Here is a 21,422-nt window from a genome sequence, read left to right on the forward strand (position 1 = left end):
GAGCGACGTGTGTACTAACTATTATTAACAACGAAAATTGTTGTACCCAAAATATTAAATACGCTCAGTTATTTTTTGATAGGAAATATAAGTAGCGAATATTTATAAGATTTAAGAGTGTTATTTTAATACAAATATTTTTTAAATATATGATTACATTTACCACATAGTATGAGTAAATTATTTACAATCATAAACATGTATAAAAAAATAAAAGCAATCATTGTCTTAAATCACCAGCTCGACAATGATTAATCTTTTCTTCAGGGATGCATACACTACAAATATGTATAACTAAAATAACGTGTTTAAATTTTTTTTTTTTTAAATATAGAAATATGCTTTATAAGTATCAGAATACTTTTTTTAAGACCAAACTTGTTGTATTTATTTAAAACAGCATCTGATCTTGACCTTACAATCAACTAAATTCAGTAAAATACAATAAATTAAAATTAATTAACATGGTAAAACATGAAAGAATGTAATTGTAAAATTAATCACCAACAAATATACATAAAAGTATACATAAGTATACGAAAATAACATACCAACCATCAAGTATGTAGGTCACTGCACATAGTAGTACAAACAAACTATTCTCTTTTAAATATATTTTAATTTATAATGAGAATTTAAGGTCGCTGTATTATCCTTGCATTTATCTCCATTTAACGTTGCTACAAAAGTAGAATTACTGTAACACCATGAATAAATTAACCCGTCTGTTGCCAATGTCACCCAGAGGTGTCTTAATTCTAACGTAAGCCACAAGTAAACTAAAAAAAATGAACTATCGTTATGCATCGAATTCGGTAATGTTTGTAGGAACACATTTTTAAATATTTTTTTTGCTGATGTAATTTAAACTACATTTCATCCAATGTCAATCAGTCCACAAACTTACTTATGTACTGAGACAGCCCATAGTGTATTGTCCGACTACATAGTGTAAGGGTTACCGCTACCGTGATGGAGACCCCGGGTTCAATTCACAGGGGGGTCAAAATAAATATTAAGTTTACAACATTTTGAGTGTGTCCAAATACTTGTTCACAAAATCTGGATTATCTCCAATTACAGGAGTTATTTTCATATTATTTTTTGACATCTCATCAAAGATGAAGAAGAATATGGAAGTCTGGGCATTTACGGGGCTGACGACCGTCATAGGCTGGTTTAAGTGATCACTTTGCACACGTGTAACATTCACCAATTCTACCCATTATTGACAACCACACTACTCAAATTCTTGGAAGAATTGGTGAATGTTACACGTGTGTAAAGTGATCACTTAAACCAGCCTATGACGGTCGTCAGCCCCGTAAATGCCCAGACATCAATATTCTTCTTCATCTTTGATGAGATGTCAAAAAATAATATAAATATTAAGTGTTTTTCACTCTGATATTTATTTGATATTACCCTCCACTGGAAGTTGATGCGTAAGACTATACGTAATTAATTTGCGGTCAGCCATCAATTGATTATTGCATCAATTTTATACAGTGCCCTATGCACCATTGAGTGCGGATGAGGGTAGGTAGAAGATTGAAATAGCACCTGATTACAATATATTTCATTGGTAAAAATTGTTTTGGTATTTTATTTATTAAAGGTATTATAAACATTACTGGGCATTATTTATAGACCCACAATATATTAAAACAAAATTAAGCTGTCGCCTAAAAGTGACGTTGTCAGTCACATACACAGAAAAAAATATGTTAGCCACACGACCTGATGGGTTAACTCTTAGTTGAATTCAACTAGTACTTGTGGATGTATCTAACAACATGAAATATTGAAGCTCACTTGATTTATTTACGAAAAATAACGTTTTTTCATTTAACTTCCTCATTGCCACTTTCCTGGGAGGAAGAAGAATAGCCTTCGAGTTAATTAATGTGGATTTCCACTAAAAAGACGAACCAGCAGCAGAATTTATCACAAATTGTTGTATCGTGAACGAGAAGAGTTTCCAAGGATTAGCTCGTCAAAACGCAAGGCCAATTGACTCACGCATCCTTTAGCAGCGGTTAGCAGATTTAACAGATATCAATTACTGAAACAGGTGTCTGCAGTTCTAACGTATTATTTTCATAATTCATAGTCATAATAATTACGTTGAAAATGTTTACGTAATATTTATCGTTAGATAAATAATAGTTTCATTAATTTATACGAAATAAACCAATGATTTTCATTGATTAACGCATCACACAAACAATTACAGAATCATAAAATAATTAACTTAATATGTCAAGTTGTCAAACAAAATCAACAATAGTGTATAAAAAAATATGTAATAAATAGTATATTCCACCATAAATAAATATAAATGTCTCACTTACCCATGGACTGGTAATCTTAACCTGAAAAATAAATTGTTTCAGATCAATTTAAGTGGAAATTGAACGTTTTTTTAACCCTAGATTCCGGGATATTCTTAAAATTTACTTAAAAGATACGATAACGGATATCCCATCTGTGGAGAGCACTGTGGCAACATATGTAAAGAATGTAGAGACAACTAGCATGTATCTTAGTTTTGTACAGATATTTTATGTTACTTTTATATATAAAGTTCTCAAAACCATGTTGCACTTATATTGAAACGTTTTTAGTAAACGTATTTCGTGAAGTGTGAGTTTTTGTTATCATCACACATTTTACGATAGTCCCACATTAAGGTACATTGGAAGTCTAGTGGTCTAGGGTTAAATGAAATAAAATAAACTTTATAAAATTAAACAATTTTGTTTAAACCACTTTTTTTAAAAGTGGTTAAAACAAAGTTGTTTAATTTTATAAAGTTTATGAAATGTGTCACAAAGTATCTGCGAAAAACATTCAAGAAATGAAATAAATTGTTCAATGCAAATTTTATCACAAATTTCTAATACAGTTATTTATTTAAAAACCACAATTTCCTTTATGTTGTGTTACATCGAAATAAGGCAATCATCAATAGATTTAAAGAATAAATAATTCTAAAAATTATAGCAAAAAGCCAACGATTGAACTGTAATTGTACCTTCTTAGTTGTAAAAAAACGAGTAAAATCACAGTTATGTATGTTTCTCGTAATGTGTTTGAAGTACGTGAGATTCAAAGGTATGCATCAGGCAAAACTTGTATACGTAAAAATGCCAAAGTAATTTTATTGTTGTGTTTTGCCAAAAAAGTTAACATGTACTTTACAGTGTGAAAATGGGTCATCACGTAGGCTAGCACGCAAAGAATTTTATTATTTTTAACCTGTTAGTTTATGCGAAATATAGTCTTTAACCTATGAACATAGTATTATAAACAGCTAAGGTTCACGATGAGAATGACGATAAAATTTAAACACCTCATCGTTGTCTTACTTATTTCTCGCTACATCTTTCTGGTAGACTAAAAAATGCAGTCAATCGGGAATCAAGGTTTGGTGGCTCATTCTCGCAGTTAAAAATTACAGACGAAAATTCTCAGAAATCATAACCTAACGGTCCTTTGTGCCACTTCAAGTTTCGACAAGTATTATTAATAATGATTTACACAATTTTTTTTCCAGGTTGATCATAATTTTTAAGTATACAGAGTTTTTTTAATGCCCAATAAGATAGGAGTTATTTAAAAAATATTTTCTTTGGATTAATGGAAAAAGTATTTTATGATATAATTTGATAAAAAATCACACAGGTGCAAAAAGAAACAGTTTTTTTTGTATTTTGAAATTGTTATGAGTAGTATATTTTATATTTTTTTTGGATCGATATTATGAACATATAAAATACTTTTACATAAGTATACCAAAGAGAGCGTTTAAAATAATAAATTAATATAAAACATAATATTTTCTTTATTCATTCATTCACAACCTTATCTGCACCTCAATGGTGCACAGGGCATTGCATTATATAAACGCAGTGTTTTCTTGATCGTTAACACATGAAGGAGAGGTGATCAACCTTCCACTTCAGGTACCAGTCCAGGGTAGTATTGAATAAATATTAGAGAGAAAAAATCACTTATCACCCCTGAGAATCGAACTCGGGACCTCCAGAACGGTAGCCGAGCGTGCTGACCTTTGCACTACGGAGGCAGATAAAATTACTTTTACATATCATTATACCAAAGAGAGCATTTAAAATAATTAATGAATATTAAACAAAATATTCTTTTATTTCCTTGAATATATTTTAGTGGTATTTAAAGTAACGTTTTTTATTCTTTTAGATTTTCTGAATAAAAAAAATTCCTCATATTGAAAAATTGGATTAAAATTGTCACAACAACGTCGCGTCGCAGTATTCTTAAGGCCGCGGTCACGATATCAGCGGTAAGCGTCCAGCGTCAGAGCGGTGCCGCTCACGTTTTATCCTGCACTAAATATTTACGATATTGGTAGCACGTGGAGAAAAGCAGTGATCTTGTAGTGGCATTTTTTCCAGCTTTGGCACGAAACGTCCCATGGTCACGAGTCCAGCAAAAACTTGGCATTAACCGCTACGCCACATAGACAGACGATCATTGGTCAATTTAAAAACGAAAAATCCACTAAGCGATTTTTTTTCAATCACTGTAATGGACTTTTTGGCAAAAAATCTGTTTTCTACTGTGTAAAATCGTATCGCCACATAATTATTACATCTTCATTTTTTGTTATAACCTGTCGATGAAAACATCTGTAGTCTTCAAAACTTCAAACTCTTATCCGCACCCCAATGGTGTATAGGGCACTGCTACATAAAACTGTCTAAGATATTTTCATTCAAACCCCTATCCGCATCTGATGGTGCATAGGGCACTGCATCATATAAACGCAGTGTTACCTTGATCGTTAACACATGAAGGAAAGGTGATGACCCCTCCTCTTCGGGTACCAGTCCAGGGTAATATTGAATAAATATTATAGAGTGTAAAAATCACATATATTCATTTGAGCTATCCCTGAATCGAATCCGGGACCTCCAGAACGGTAGCCAAAAGTGCTGACTATTACACTACGGAGGCGGACAAATGAAATGAAATAAATGGCAATTAGTGGTCCAATACAAGTGTAAAGTGTATTTTTAATAATTACATATTTGATTCAGATTACACGGTTTCTATAACGTATATAGCCTGTTTGTCAAATTGTATGTGCCTACCTAGATGTCTTCTCACCGTACATAATTCAAGCTTGATAAGTTCATTGAATCGTATTTTAGATATAGATCCAATTACCTCTCTAATTAATAAATCTTTCCAAGCAGTTTCTCATTATATTTTCAACCTTATTTATAATTTTTTTTTTCCAAAAAGCGCTGCGAATTCATTTATTAATTACTATTTCAAAATATATAAATCAGTATTTTATATATATATCTTGCAAGAGAAATATCATACAACAATAGAAAAAGAAATAAAGAATCCTAGGTACTTTTAGGATTATTCTACAATATATTTTTTTAACTCTGCTTGAAATTCGCCACATTTTGAGTGTGTCCAAATATGTTCAGATGTAAAAAAATAACTTGTAATTGGAGATAATCCAGAATTGTGAACAAGTGTTTGAACACACTCAAAATGTTGTAAATAAATTGACAGGTCAAATTATAGCTAAAATAAATTGAAAATCATGTTTTCATGCGTTTCTCAAGTAAATTAATATAATCCAGGATTATGACCTTACAAACAAATGGAAAGAGTCTCTGCCTAATGAAAGCTTTCATCATTCCAACAGAGACGGCTGTTGTAAACTCCCACATACTATGTTACGAGTTTTATCAGTTTATCTAAAAGTTCCAAACATTAAGTAGTGTGGTTGTCAATCATGGATAGAATTGATGAATGTTACACTTGTGTAAAGGGATCACTTAACTAAGCCTATGACGGTCGTAAGTCCTGTAAATGCCCAGACTTCCATATTCTTCTTCATCTATGTTAAGATTTAAAAAAATACTCTAATTAAGTTTCATATTATTTTTTGACATCTCATCCAAGATGGAGAAGAATATGGAAGTCTGGGCATTTACGGGGCTGACGACCGTCATAGGCTGGTTTAAGTGATCACTTTACACTCGTGTTACATTCACCAATTCTACCCATTATTGACAACCGTGTGGTTACTCAAATTCTTGAAAGTTCTATTTATATGAACCAATTTAGAAATATTGTTCTTGAATTACTAGAACTTCACTAGAGACATGTATTGGTGAGATGAAGTAAAGCTTTTTTAGCTGTCGTCAGCCCCGTAAATGCCCAGACTTCCATATTCTTCTTCATCTTTGATGAGATGTCAAAAAATAACTCCTGTAATTGGAGATAATCCAGATTTGTGAACAAGTATTTGAAAACACTCTAAATGTTCTAATTAAGTTAGTTTTGTTTAAAAAAATACTAAATAAACTTCGTCGGAGAATCTTTTCACCCGAACCAATTTACTTTGGATACCTACGAGTACTTTTTATCCATGGATATTGGTTCCGCATTACTCGATCCATCTCTACTGCGGGCCAATAACCCTTCTAAGATAGGTATGCTATGTATTTTCGCTAGTCCAATACTCGGACAATAAGCTGTGTTGTTTTCTTATTCATGTTTTCGTTACCTACTTTGTTTTTTTCCCTGAACTTTTTCACCGAGCCAATGTGCAAGAATTGGCTGACCTTGTATTTGAAACATGCCCTCCATTTGAATACTTGTTATTCCAATATTTATGTTTTCTTTGTTTTGTTTGTTTAAATGATGTACATATATTGAATACTCAATTTATCATTATTTATTATGTCGTGGATTCCATTGTTATTATTTCGACACGATCAATATCACTCATACTGGATTGGTGGATTCATTGATGTTTTAGCTACTAATAACACTTTTTTATTACTTGTCCGCCTCCGTAGTGTAATGGTCAGTACGCTCGGCTAACGTTCTGGAGGTCCCGGGTTCGATTCCCAGGGGAGGGATTAAATAAATATAAGTATTTTTTTTCACTCTAATATTCATTCAATTACCTTGGACTGGTACCTGAAGCGGAGGTCCTAATCACCTTTCCTTCATGTGTTAACGATCAAGATAACACTGCGTTTATATGATGCAGTGCCCTATGCACCATTGGGGTGCGGATAAGGGTTTGAAGACGAAGAAGAATATATTTTTTTATATGATACTTATGATTTACAATCGAATTGTAGTATAAAATGTTTTGTTCTAATGGTTAAAGAATTATTCAAAACTTAACGCTGATTTATTTCTTAATTATAATATAACTATGATTGGATCAAAACATGTTTAAAAAAAAACAGATAATACATTTTTATATTTGAGTTTATTTAAATTACATATTGTGCATATTATTAATGATATTTTTTATGTAAAAATTAAGAATATACTTGAAAAGAAAGGTTGCCTTTAATAAACATAAATAATGCATAAAATTGTTGTACCTTTTTTTTAAATTCCATTTTACTTTATAACGGAGGATTTTTTTTCCATTTTTTTCTTGAATAGTCAAAATTTAATTTAATGACAAAAAACAAAAACATACTTTACGATTTTTACTCAAATTTTCGGTGGATTTATCTTGAAGTTTCTTATTTGCACCAAAAAGTGCATAAGGTACAGGATCATATAGCAGCAGTGTTATTTCGTTCATTACATTAAGGAAAAATGATCAATCGTAAGTTTTAGGATCTTAAAAATATTTATATTTATTTCAATTATAATTACTTATATTTATTTCGATTCTTGTCAGAAACGAACCCGGGATTTCCAGCAAAGTAAATGCGCTTGCAACTACACCAATAAGACGATTTAGTTTTGAAGATCATAAAAAATAGGTTTAAATCTAACACTTATATATTAAAGATGTCTGGAGTCTTTTTGTTATGTGGAAAAGTGACATAAACTAGTTATTTAATGTTCTGACATGCTGTGTCTGTATTCTGTGTAGTGTGAAGCACTTAAGAGCAACGGATGTTTAACAACATCAAAAGCGTTCAAAATGATAAATAAAACTCGCCGAATCATAAATTGAGAATTTGTTGTGGGAAATTGCTGTTAAAACGGAAAAAATTGATGTTGTGAAACAACATTTTAAAGTACGTTCTATACTGCCTTCAATTTAGATTAAAAAATATGTGAAACACTAGTTTCGAGAATCACAGATGTTCCCATGAGTGAAAATAAAAACTAACGAACAATAAATAGTTTGGGTACTGTTAGAGGTGGGCGGTGCAGTTTAGGGCTGGGATATAGTTTAACCGGAACATAGAAACCAAGGGTGAGAAATTTTGGAAAAGTATTTTTATAATCAATGTTTTAACAGAATTTCAGACATAAAAGCAGCTTCACGATTTAATAAACGTAGTTTAAAGTATTATTAAATTTGACACAACTACGGGATAGCAGTCCTCCCATCGACAAGTGATCAAAACTAATAAATGTTTTAAAAATAGTTGTAATTTAAAATTCAACTCCGTAATACATTCGACTTATTTAAATCAGTCATAAATAATTATGAAGTATCAAAAATTAACGCTGCTGTTAATTTTTGATACTTCATAATTATTCATCGTTAATGAGTAGGTGAATGAGGTAATAAACAAGAGTATTAAAGATCATTTAAAATATAAGAAGAAAGATGGAGAACATAGTCTTACCCATACATATTGATTGCATTAGGTAAACTACTTATACGGAAATATTTCAAATATAATTATTTGTAAATATGTATACAAAATACGTAAATCGTTAACTGTAAACTCTTGGAGGGATTTTTACGGTAACGGCGCTGTATAAATTGGCCATTATTATTTTAGTTTCATCGATATTATAATTGGAATGGAAAAAGCACTGAAGGAAAAATTCGTGACAGGAAAAGCGAGCTAAGAAGAAATTACTTTAACAAAATCAAAGAAAATGTCGAGTTGTGCCAAATATCAAATGTGATGACTAGAAATTCCATCCCACACTTGCATAAGATTAAAAAAATAATGTATTTTAGAAAAATATGAAAATTATGATATGTATTTAATTTTTTTGAATACCAAGGTGAATGAATGAGAGAGTATTCTGCACAATAATGTATTAATCAATGGTTTCGTGATTATGTCATTATTTGTGTTGCGCATAATTAATTGATGTTTGTAATACTATATTTTTAGATACCATATGTAAGTTAATGAAAAATTACCTTGAATTAATTTTGATAAAGTTCCTTTAGATTGACTCATCGTTGTATCTTTTTTTCTTTAATTTTATTAGATAATTTATATCTTTACGATATAATCAAATTAAGTTAAAAATAATAATAAAGACTTATGTATTAACACATACATTCACATTTTTATTGTACTTTATGAATAATAATATTTGTATACATATAATAACGCTAAAAATTCTCACGGAGAACGAATGTTATAATTTAATTTGATATATCAGCACATGATAGCAATTCTAATAATTTTATGTATAAAATATATCGACACAAGCTAGAGCACTCAAGATGGGTGAAAAGCAAAAAGAAGAAGAAGAAGATCTTATGTTTAATTCTTAATGTTATTGATTCACAAACGTCATGAAGTGTCCTAAGCTGTGCGCTGAAATGTACCGACAGGATAAAGGAACAGTAGTATTATTTTATTGAAGAAGATAAGCAAAAATTGCTGGGATACTCGGGCTGCTTACCTGTAGTACAATTATTAAGGTTGGACAATTTGCTTCTAATGTGTTCAAAGCGCTTGAAGCATATCAAATTAAAAATGAATTAAAATTAAAAATTCAATTTGTTGATGAAAATTTATAGTAAATAACATTAAATTAAAATGAAGAAAACACTTTGATCCACTTATTGAGTTAAAGAATTTATATTAGTTTTTAATTAAGTTAAAAAAACTATGAAATTCATTATATTTTTCTCAATAAATAAGGCTAAATGTTCTCTAAAAATAGTTTATTAATTAAAATTAAATAATTAAAGAGCGCTGACCGCTGACCTTGCGACATCAATAAAACGTGTTTTACGTGAGTCAAAGACCTACTTTATACAGATTCTGGTGTTTCCCGAGAATTTAATAAATACTACTTCTCTCCAATCATTTTTGGTAATAATTTTAATGCTCCGGGTCAATTGTAACATTAATCATTAAAATATTCACAGTTATCGCCGTCTCTGAAGATATTTGAACTTACTAAACATACAAGACGTAATGATTTATTACTAATGAATTCAACGAGAAACATGTTAAATGTTTGATGTATTATGTACATATCGCTCGCTCCTTTCAAGAACGTCATAAATAAAAAAAACTTGATTTTTCAGGAGAACGTTTTTAAAGTTTGAAAATATAACACAATATATTAAAAATAAATATCAAGTCACTTTTTGAACTTTTTACTGTGCAACAGATCTTTTTAGGTAAAACCTGAAGGTTTTTTCTCCGTTTGAAAAATATTAAGTACATTTAAAAACATAAAGCCCTTATCCTCACCCCAATGGTGCATAGGGCACTGCTTCATATAAATGCAGTGTTATCTTGATCGTTTACGCATGAAATATTGCAGTGAAAAAATCCCTTATATTTATTTGACCCCCCCTGGGAATCGAACCCGGGACCTCCAGAATGGTAGCAGAGCGTGCTGACCATTACACTACGGAGGTGGACGAACATAATTACAGAAACATAATTAAACACTACCTCTTCTTCAAAATGCAATAACAACATTTTCTGCCCTGTAGCGGGTAAATATTAAGTTAAAAATATGCCTTTTTTGTTGGGATATAGTATATTTTCTGGGCATTCCGAAAATATGCACAACCGAAAATTGGCGATTTTTGATTTATGACGTTCTTGAAAGGAGCGAGCGATATATGGAAATTGGTTGAATTGGCCATACAGAATTTTGTTAGTAATATGAAACATACGAGGATTTAAAAAAAAAGATCAGTAAACAGTATTAAATAAAATACTTTTCTGTTTTTAATGGGGTGGATTCGATATTGAGCCGGATACAAGTTTGTACTGTTGATAATAAAATCTGTAGTTTTCGAAAGAAGTCGTGTTCACATAAATAAACTGGAAAGTCGTTTTTTGCTAGAGTTTTAATTTTTATATTCGATCTACTAATATTTATTTTTCATCTTGAGCGATTATTAGTAGAAGCCATATTATTTAATTATACTTATCAACATTCTTGTCAAGTAAATAAACTCGCTGAAAACAAATGATAAACATAATCTGGTTTTGATTAAAATTTTTAGTATTCTCATATCCTCACTAATAATCTCGCACAAAAACTGAGAGAGTTCAATATTATAAAATAACTTTATTTCTACCTCAATTATTTTTTATTCATAACAATTCGGTAAGGTTATTGCGGTCTCTTTTAATTTAGCTAAATACAATAAGTTACAAGTGCAAAAAATGAACTATTTTATGTATCATAATAAACCACAGAACGAATAATTGAATTCATACCGAATTTTTAAAATGCTGAAGATTGAAAAAAATCTTCATTCAAAATCAACGATGCATTAAACAGCGGTTAGCAACCTTTTGCGAACCCCTTACCACAATTCATGCCCTCGAATTACAACAGGGTTATTAATTTTTACTGTATTTTAGTCCGCCTCCGTAGTGTAATGGTCAGCATGCTCGGAGGTCCAAGGTTCGATTGCCAGGCGGGGGGTGGTCAAATAAATAAAGTGATTTTTTCACCTGAACTGGTACCTAAAGCAGAAGGCTGATCACCTTTCCTGTAAGTATTAAAGATACTTAACACTTAGTTTATATAATGCAGTGCCTTATGCACCATCACGATTTTATTTTCGGTTTGAGTGCTGCATATAAACGCAATTATGTATTTCCCACTCAACCTTAATAACCTAGTGTCTTTTCATTGTTTTTTTTAAAGTAAAATGTTTAAATATCACATATACGTAAACTGACGTCATTAAACAAAATGCATTTTATTTAGAAGTTACGTAGTTAAGTAGACGTCAATCTATATATGTATATACATATTGATCCTATTAGGAGTCAAACGGGGGGGCAAACGGGGATTCAAATTATTTCTGGGAAATATTGTTTATTATGCCAACCAAGGTAGAGTATGCTTAGATCTTGGGAATGATTTGTGTCTCAATTCCGATCTTCACCTCCACGCATGGTGTCCCCTGGTAACTTGGGAATTGTTGTTGAAGATTGGGTGAAAACCCCAGTGGGATATAATACTCTCAAGGCCAACGAAAACGGAAGACTCACCAACCCGCAAGGCAAGCGTGGTGTTTTAATGCCAAACCCCCCCCCCCCCCCCAAAACCATGAAAATACAAAATCAAAATCGACCCCGAGTTCCCAGCGTCCCGCCTATCCCTGACTACGGCGGCGGTCAGAACAGGAGACGGGACAGGGGTGCGACAAGGAATCCCTGGGTTACGGCCGGCTGCCATACCAGCATTGACCTGGCTACACTAAATGCAAGATCCCTTTCAACTGATGACAGAATGTTGGAACTAGAAGAAGAACTGTCTAAGATTAAATGGACTGTACTGGGCCTTTCAGAAGTAAGAAGGAAAGGAGAAGAATGTATTACTCTTAAATCAGGTCATTTATTCTACTTCAAAGGAAATACGCAGTCCAGAAATGGCGGTGTTGGCTTTCTCATTCATAAAGATATTAAATCCCGAGTTGTAGAGTTTAAAAGCATATCAGATAGAGTAATTTCTACCACAATAAAAATTAATAAAAGGTACAGCGTAAAAATTATACAAGTTTACGCCCCGACCAGCAGTCACGAAGACTGGGAAGTAGAAGAGTTCTATGAAGATATAAACACAGCCAAAACTAATTCTCCAACAAAATATAATTTTGTTATTGGAGACTTCAACTCAAAACTTGGAGTAAAGCAAGGAAACCAAGAAGTAGCAATCGGAAACTTCGGAACAGGGACCCGGAATAACAGAGGTACCATGCTCCTCAACTTTCTTCATCAGACCAGCCTGTTTGCTATGAATACTTTCTTTAAGAAAAAATCAAATAGGAAATGGACGTGGAGAAGCCCGGATGGAATTACGAAGAACGAGATTGACTTCATTCTAACAGACTGCAAATATATAGTTCAGGACGTTACTGTACTAAATCACTTTAACACCGGAAGTGATCATCGCCTCGTAAGAGCTAAAATAAAAATAAATATCAAAGGCGAAAGGCGAAAACTGACAATGAAGAAACCGAGTAGCAAAAATGACATTATTAATTCAATAAAGAGTAGACAAGAGGAATACATCAACAATGTGGACCAAAAACTGATATCCGGAAACTATGAAGATATGAACATAGAGACCTTAAACGATGAAATCAAGACTGCACTAACAGAAGGACTAAAAGAAATCCTAACAAATTCCCATACCACAGAGAAAAAACTCAGTCAAAACACTGTCAACATGATGGCCAAACGCCGAAACCTCGCGGGAAATTCAACAGTAAACCAACTTAGAGAAATAAACAAAGAAATTCGCAAAATGACACGTAAAGACTTAAGGCATTACAATCTACAAGTTATTGAAAAAACTATTCTAGAAAACAGTAGTAGAAAAGTACTTATGTCTAAACTGTCGAGCGGGAAAAATGAAATTTTCAAGTTGTTGGATGAGAATGGAGAGGTTGTAACAAACAGAGAAGAACTATTAAATATTGCTTTTAAATTTTACAAGGTTCTTTACCAATCAAAAATCCCGAGACCAGCTGAGTCTACCATCTACAGTTATAGGAGAAGAGGTCCAATCTGCAATGTCGGATCGGAGGATCTGCCTAACATAATTATGGATGAAATAGATAAAGCACTTAAGCAAATGAAAAACAGGAAGAGTCCAGGAGAAGATAACATAATTCCCGAAATGCTCAAATCAACCAGCCCACATTTTAGGGAAATCTTGGCTCTCCTATTCAACAAATGCCTAGAGGAGGGATCTATACCATTAGATTGGTGTAATGCAATAATCATTCTTCTTCATAAGAAAGGCGATGCCAGAAAGTTAGAGAACTATAGGCCTATCAGTCTCCTCTCACATCTTTACAAGCTTTTTACAAAAATCATAGTCAACAGAATCACAGCAAAGCTGGACCTCTACCAACCACGAGAACAAGCTGGGTTTCGCTCGGGATATAGCACAAGTGACCATCTGCAGACCCTTAAACTGGTGATAGAAAGGTATAACGAATACAAAAGACCACTTGTGGTGACTTTTGTTGACTATGAGAAGGCTTTCGATTCTGTAGAGATGTGGGCCATTTTGGACGCTTTGAAAGACAGTAGAATAGATGAGAGATATGCGACCCTCCTGAAAAACATATATGGCAACGCTACGTCAGTAATCCAATTACACGAAAATACGGACAAGTTCGCTATTCAGAGAGGCGTAAGACAAGGGGACACAATATCTCCAAAACTCTTTACACTCACTCTAGAAAATGTTTTTAAGCGTCTAGATTGGAACCAAAAAGGCCTGAATATCGATGGGGAGCGGCTTCACCACCTAAGATTCGCAGATGATATTGTCCTTATATCCGAGAGCCTTGATGAGATGACTGGGATGATTGAAGACCTAAAGGTAGAATCTGCCAAAATTGGACTCAAGATGAATATAGCAAAGACTAAATTGATGACAAACGTCAACATCAATGGGAATCTACCTATAGAAAAAGTCGAAAGCTATGTTTATCTTGGTCACAAAATCACCATCGGTAGAGACAACCAGACCAGCGAGGTGGATAGAAGAATAAATCTCTCTTGGGTAGCTTTTGGAAAGCTTAATTCCACATTCCGAAGCCCCATTCCCAACTCACTCAAGACAAGAGTGTTTAACCAATGCGTTCTACCCGTCCTAACCTATGGCGCGGAAACAATGACTCTGACCAAGCAATCCTCCCATAAGTTGCAAGTTGCACAGAGGAGCATGGAGCGAATTATGCTTGGAATAACATTAAGAGACAAAAAAAGGAACGATTGGATCCGACGCCAGACACAGGTCTGTGACGTGGTAGAGCGAATTGCTTGGCTGAAGTGGAAATGGGCCGGTCACATAGCCAGAATGACCGACGACAGATGGACGAAACGTGTTCTGGTGTGGAGACCGAGGAACCAGAGGCCTCAAGGACGTCCACCGATGAGATGGGTGGACGACATCAGGAAGTTTGCTGGAAGACAGTGGATGGGGACGGCGCAGGATCGGGAGGAGTGGAGGCGGAAGGGGGAGGCCTTTGTCCAGCAGTGGACCTCAACGGGCTGATATGATGATGATGAGGAGTCGTTACAGGAAGTCATGTTTTAAAATAAACATTGGACAAATAATTCAAAAACTAACATTGCAGAAAAAAGGACATCAAAAAATGTCATCAAAGACCAATTAAGTTATGCGTTAAAAACATTAAATGAATTTGAACTGTAATTATTCAGACGTTTGGTATTCCGTTTTGCGAAGAGTTGGAAGTTGCTCCCGTGTTGAAAGCTACAGCATATGGCAATCCAACATTCCTCTGATTAACATCAGCTTATTTAGAAGTACCTGTTCCCAAATCACTTGCTTGGCCTCTCCGTGACCTATTGTCCGCCATGAGGTACTTGGTAGTTGGATTGATGAGGTGCGGACAGAGACTAAATGTTACATGAGTGGGTATGTAATATGTATATAGGATACAAGAATACTGTATGCTGTCAAGAGATGGACATGGTGTTCTTGTGTTCAGCTAATTTATTCCCAGCACATTCCACTTCTGTAGCATTACATTGTACAATAAATAGGTTTATCCATTCAATAATAAATACTTATGCAGATGTACAAGTACACTCGAAGATATATCTGCATTATTAAGTAACAAATAACTTTTTGTTCATCGTTACATTGAGATATTTCATATTTGATATTACGATTATATCTTTGTAAAAATGGTCTTCGGGAAATTCACTGTTCAAATAATTTACAACCTAAAACTAATATTTATTTTTTAAATATAAGGTAAAAAATGTTGATGAAACAAAGTTATTTATTTATATGTAAAAAAATACCTATTTAAAAAAACTTTTGGTAAGAAATTGCATATATAAAATGTTGGTATAAAATATATACAAACATATGTTTATTATATTATATGGAAGGTTTATCAGCATTTTTTTATTGAAACTGTACAATTGATGTAAATTTATTATTTTTAGGATAACATCTACATATGGACCGCTTTATATGGTCTTTATTAAATGAAGAAAACAGATGCAAACGTACTGTAACTGTATTGCAAGTGAAAAATTCTTCCCAAGAAATTACTATTTCCATATTATATAGTACATATATAACGTGGTAATATTTTCCTTTTGAAAATTAAGTGTAAATAATATGTAAAGTGGGTGTATAATAATAAAATAAACAATGTGTTGCTTTGTAATTAAAGTTTATTCTTAATTTATCTTTATAATAACTTTATATCTATCTATCTATCTATCTATCTATCTGATTCTGACAGTTATTTTTTCCTATCGGATCTCTTTTGTTTAATTCTGTGCGACGCATGCGGCATCTGGTGGTAGAACTGTTTTATGTAGGTACTTTTTGTAAGTACTTAATAAAATGTATAGGTAGGTACCTAGGTATTTTATTACATCTCCCCCCTTGGGGATGAAAATTCATAGTAAAATTTTCACTCGTCCTCCGGATCATCTTCTTGTAGTGAAGGGACTGGTATAAGTTTAGTGATATGATAAAGTTTTTTTTTTTTTTTCCTCCTATCTTTTTTCCTTCTTTTTTTTTCTTTCTTTTTTTCTTTCGTGTTTTTTTTCTTTCTTTCTTTTTTTTTTCTTTTTTTTTGTATTTTTTTTTCTTCTTGACCCTTTTAAAGTAGACACAGTTTTTTTCAATCCATTTGTTTTTTTCTTTTGAATTCCTTCATTTTTATTCAGATCTCTTAAAGTATCTTCTAATATAACCAAATGTACAACTTTTAATTGTTCATCTGCATTTTCATTCGATTCTAAAACTGGATTCCTGCTTAGACAATCTACTTTTAAATTCTTCTTTCCTGGAGTATATTTTGTTTCATATTTTGTAGTATTTTTTTCTACTTTATTTTTATTTTCATTCTTCAAGCACTGTTTCTGTGTTATTTGCATGTCTTCATTTTTATTCTTATCTTTTAAAATATCTTCTAATTTAACCAAATTAACAACTTTTAATTGTTCATCTGCATTTTCATTCGATTTTAATACTGGATTCCTGCTTAGACAATCTACTTCTAAATTCTTCTTTCCTGGAGTATATTTTATTTTATCTTTCGTAGAAGTTTTTTCTACTTTATTTTTATTTTCATTTTTCAAGCACTGTTTCTGTGTTATTTGAATGTCTTCATTTTTATTCTGATCTTTTAAAATATCTTCTAATTTAACCAAATTTACAGCTTTTAATTGTTCATTTGCATTTTCCTTCGATTCTAATACTGGATTCCTGCTCATACAATCTGCTTCGAAATTTTTCTTTTCTGGAGTATATTTTATTTTATATTTTGTAGAAATTTTTTCCACATTATTTTTATTTTCATTCTTCAAGCACTGTTTCTGTGTAATTTGTAAATCTTCATTTTTATTATTAATCTTATCATCCTCTTTTGTTTTAAACCAGCACGTTGCTTCAGAGTGATATCGAGTTCCCTTATTTAAATTTTCACAAATCTTACATGGACTTTTATCTTTAATTTTATCACTAGTTCTTAGATTTCCACGTCTTCTTTGATTATCTTCTAATCGTTTTCTTTGATCATCTTCTAATTTTTCTCTCTCACTCCGAACATATTGTAGTAATTGTTTTAATACATCTAATGTTTCATCATCCATTTCCAATTAACAAAATTGTCGTTTTATAACGTGGTAATATTTTCCTTTTGAAAATTAAGTGTAAATAATATGTAAAGTGGGTGTATAATAATAAAATAAACAATGTGTTGCTTTGTAATTAAAGTTTATTCTTAATTTATCTTTATAATAACTTTATATCTATCTATCTATCTATCTATCTATCTGATTCTGACAGTTATTTTTTCCTATCGGATCTCTTTTGTTTAATTCTGTGCGACGCATGCGGCATCTGGTGGTAGAACTGTTTTATGTAGGTACTTTTTGTAAGTACTTAATAAAATGTATAGGTAGGTACCTAGGTATTTTATTACACATATATACACGTATTTTTTACAATAATATACATGTTTTATTTAACCATGTAAGAGTATCTATCAGTGACTCCACTTTCAAAATAAATCTGATCAAGAACAGTAAAATTACCTGCAATATAAAAAAAAGTATGAATTTATTACAAAATTACTAAACTTGGTCGATACCTTTCCTCCGCGATCGTACTCGATAGGGCGGGTACTCAGTCTTCGTCATATAGTGTTTGCAACGGCAATTTTCATCATTATCATATATAGGTGACAGAACGTTCATTTGCATAAATTGATACAAATACACATGCGAATGCCAACACTTAATCTGTCAGCCGTTTCCAAATACGTTAGCGAGGAGTAAACGACCCTGTTATTTATTTGTCAGTGATCGATTTAAAATGTAATTTGATTGATTGAAAGAAATTGTAGGATTTAAAAGAACTATGTATATTTGATATATAAAAAAGAAAAGTATATTACTGTTTTACTGGATTTATTAATATATGGCAATTTATAAACGACATTAAAAAGTAGGTATATTGTAAAGAGACTTTTATATCACTTGTTTCTATTCAAACAGAAAACTTTGTGTTTCCTAAATATGTTAAGTGTATAAAACATGGCATAATTTCTTCAATACCTCTAATATATTTCAATAATTGATTAGACAGTCATATTGGTATTATGATACGTATTTCGATGGACTCAACATTACGGTGTTTGATAATGATGTTGGGTAAATCAGTACAAGTGACATAAAAGGTTTTATTCATTATTAGTATTAACCAAGAGAAATCTAATGCTTCATACTCTTAAAAGAGCTTTTCTGATTTCATAATCTAAAGTTAGCATTAATTGTTGAAATTATACCCATATCAGAGATTTCAGAAATTTTTTGTAATGAAAAGTATTCTAACGAAATTACTGTCATTTTTACTCCATATAATGCATTATGTATAGTCATAACATTAAAAATAATAGCAGTAGCTTAATAATGCCCTAACAACGTGAAACAATTGTCACGAATTTTATTTTTATTGGTTTTAAAAATAAAAATATACAACTTAGTAGACTCTTGAAATAAGTGTTTGATTTTAATATTTAAAACATACGAAAAATACGAGTGAATAAAAAAAATCAATAACCTATTGAAGTATGAATTATGCACGCATCAATCGAAATAAAATATACTTAATTTGAAATATTGAAGGAAATCGCAATACACAAAAACGGCTTCAGAGTTTTAAATTCGTTCAAGTAATAAATAAAGAATCACGTATTATTTAACCTCGGGTATTCAATAAACTATACGCTACATTGATAATTATAACATTGTGCAGATTAATTAAACACTCCACAGTTTTACGTTCGATTAACAAAATTATTTTAGATTAGTATTATTATTTATACAAAATATAAACACTTCCGCGGACCCAAAAAATCCACTAAAATCATGTCTACATTACTCGTGTCGAATCTTTAAGGCTATTTAAGTATCTAGTATTGTCTTTAATATGGACATGTATTATCGTGAATGAGTTTATAATAGTATCCTTGTTTATTAGGATTGGTTTTAAACTGATGTTGAAATTACAGAGGAGCGTGTGAGATCTTTGAAAAATCAATCTAAAATATAAATTGATCATAAAAATGGTTTTTTTGTTTTTTTTTGTTTACCGATTTTATGATTTTATGCTTCAGATTATCGTAAAATAGTAAAACATTTAAGTAAAAAAGTATCCTCCAAGAACTATGGGTACCTACTTGCGATAAATATATACAGTTTTTGTGTATAATCTAACTACATGGAGAGAGGAAACATGTTTTAAAAGTTAAATTTATATTTATAGAAATACTGTAGGTAATCTGCTAGTAATTTATTTTTTAAAAATGAAAATAAAATATGGGTTTCTTATAAACAGATAAAAATTTTAGTCGTTCAAGCTACGAATGATCTTAAAATAAGTTAAGAATGCAATAATACTTGATTAATAAATAAAATATACTTAAAACCATAGGAAAGATTTGAGCGGAAAAGTGAATAACAAAAATTCAGGTAGCTTCGGATGGACAAACAAAAAACAATATTTAAAGAAACGAAGCAATTCTTGAAAAACCAAAATGTTAAATATAATCGTACCGTATTCAGATTTATGTAATATTTTTCTTGTTATGGGCGCCGAGGCGGTTGGATAGACGCTCAACTGCGAAACTGGCGTTGTGGGATCGATTCAAGCCAATTGCAAAATATATCAAGAAAAAAATATTATCTGGGTCTGGGAGTTTGTGATGTATTTTTTACATTTACCTTCCCTATCCATACTACCCCACCTGCAGACAAGCCTCTAAAAGCAGAGGTTTTGAGGGTTTTTCCTTTAGTAAAAAAAGCTAAACTAGCAGTGTAGTCCTGGTTCTAACCTTTGTGTATGGAAGTGAAGCTTGGAGTAGGGAAAGAAAGGATAAACTAGGGGCTTTGCGGGTTATTCCTTTAAAAATGTTATGATTTTTTCACACGTCGCTCATCGCAAGTCCGCGACACTCCCACGAGACAACTTCTCGATTCATTTACACCTAACATACACACGTCGATCTAGTATAATCTAGTTATAATAGTGAGAATTAATATTTTACGACCATCGACAATGATCCGGGGAAAGATAGCTCTACACGTAATGGTGGTAGATAAAAGAATACATGTTGCTAATGGCGCTTATCTGTGGACGGCTTCCCGCGGCCGTGTGGCTAATTGGGCGGACATGATGATATCAGGCGGGCGCTCTCAGTACAGTGCAGCCTCCGCAGCACAGACAGGCACATTGGCAATTACTATTTTAAGAGTGATGTCTATAAATCACAGACTTTGTACATTTGTGTTTTACAAAGCAAGCACTAAGGCCGAGATTTCAAATCATCTCAAACGCTCAAATTAAAAACGCTAACGCAGCTAGAAGTCAAACGTACTTTCGCCCGCGATTTCAAAAATATTGGAACATGACTTTTTATTGAAAAATTTTGTTAAATTATTTTTTAAAACCCAGTGATATCAATAACTCTATTTTTAAAACCATATAAGTACATATTCATTTCGAAAAACTTAATTTATAAATACAAAAACGGTATTTTAAGAGAAAAATAAAATTACGGAAAATGTTACCTGGGTTCAAAAAACTGATTTAACGGGATTTAACTGATTTAACGTATGATGTACCCTAACACCCCATATATTCCAATAATTCATTTTATTTTT

General features: G+C 32.0%; 1 protein-coding gene and 1 long non-coding RNA gene across 3 annotated transcripts in view; one reads left to right on the plus strand and one right to left on the minus strand.

Moving 5' to 3' along the window:
• LOC148307404 (uncharacterized) overlaps positions 1-21,422 on the minus strand; it is a 164,124-nt gene that overhangs the window by 129,773 nt on the left and 12,929 nt on the right. Inside the window, exon 2 of the long non-coding RNA XR_015837847.1 lies at positions 2,355-2,375. This is a non-coding gene — a long non-coding RNA (uncharacterized LOC148307404). The remainder of the gene's footprint in view (positions 1-2,354; positions 2,376-21,422) is intronic.
• LOC148307407 (uncharacterized) overlaps positions 1-21,422 on the plus strand; it is a 133,078-nt gene that overhangs the window by 23,687 nt on the left and 87,969 nt on the right. The gene's annotated exons all lie outside the window — the stretch shown is intronic.

This window comes from Brachycentrus maculatus, unplaced genomic scaffold (genome assembly GCF_059751285.1).
Source record: "Brachycentrus maculatus isolate JH-2025_06_01 unplaced genomic scaffold, ASM5975128v1 h1tg000199l, whole genome shotgun sequence".
NCBI classification, from domain to species: Eukaryota; Metazoa; Arthropoda; class Insecta; order Trichoptera; family Brachycentridae; genus Brachycentrus; species Brachycentrus maculatus.